General features: G+C 43.5%; 1 non-coding gene across 1 annotated transcript; it reads right to left on the reverse strand.

The window, feature by feature from the left end:
- Positions 1 to 654: 654 nt before the first annotated feature.
- On the reverse strand, positions 655 to 726 carry TRNAA-UGC (transfer RNA alanine (anticodon UGC)). The gene has a single exon. It is a non-coding gene; the product is annotated as a tRNA-Ala (tRNA).
- Positions 727 to 1,006: the final 280 nt, after the last annotated feature.

The raw sequence follows: 1,006 nt of genomic DNA on the forward strand, positions 1-1,006 counted from the left end.
GTGAACATTGGCAGGGGTACTGAAGAGATCCACTGCTCCCCACCAAAGGGATTCTTACCTGATTGTAATGATGGTGGTGATGATCTTATACCTGCAGAGGCAGGTAGTTTATAGTGGAGTAACCAAAACATGATTTCCTACTTGAAAAATTTAAATGACACGCACTGCTTAACCCATTTTACCTGACTTCCTGGGAAGACCACTGGGGCATCACTGTGATGCCATCTTTAAAATATGGCTTGTAAGAAAGAAAATATTGCCTCACTCCTCCAAGCCCACCTAAAAAAATAAACCTTTTTGATGTGGCTCATTTGGCCTAGACTAGGCTATTTGGGGCAGAGAGTGATGGCATAATAGTGCCACTGGCTGTTCCTCCACAAGTTCTTTGCTAAATGCAGCTTATGTACAGTTGAAGTTTTCTCATCACTCTTGGTACCATGTGGCTAGTCCTTCATAAGGTCATGCTGGGAAATTACTATTATGGAGATAGCAAAATATTCACAAGATGCTTTGAATATGGCCTCCATTTTAGACTGCTGTCATGGGTCATAAAGACATAGAGATCTGCTTTCTACCAAATCAAGCTCTGTATTGTTTACACTGACTGACAGCAGATCTCCAGGGTTTCAGGCAGGGGTCTAGCCCAGTCCTAACTGGAACTGCCTGGGATTGAACCTGGGACCTTCTGCATGCAAGGCAGATGCCTTACCACTGAGCTACAGTCCTTTCAATAGACCTATATGGGACCTCCATTTTCTGATGACCATGTGTTGGGGACATGCAGCCAGGGGTGCTTGTGTTCATCCTGCTCCACTTTTGAGCATCCATGGTCCATCTGATTGACCACTGCTGAGATGAGAGAGTTGGACCAGAAGTAACTAATTAACCGCTTCATTTAAAATGTTTTTGAACCTATCTTTCCTTAGGCTTTGCAACTCTATTGTGGCCAATAATTCTTCATCCCAGAGCTTTGGCCAGTGTGCATGGTTAGTAATATAAGAAGAAC

Source organism: Podarcis raffonei, chromosome 5, assembly GCF_027172205.1.
Source record: "Podarcis raffonei isolate rPodRaf1 chromosome 5, rPodRaf1.pri, whole genome shotgun sequence".
NCBI lineage: Eukaryota > Metazoa > Chordata > Lepidosauria > Squamata > Lacertidae > Podarcis > Podarcis raffonei.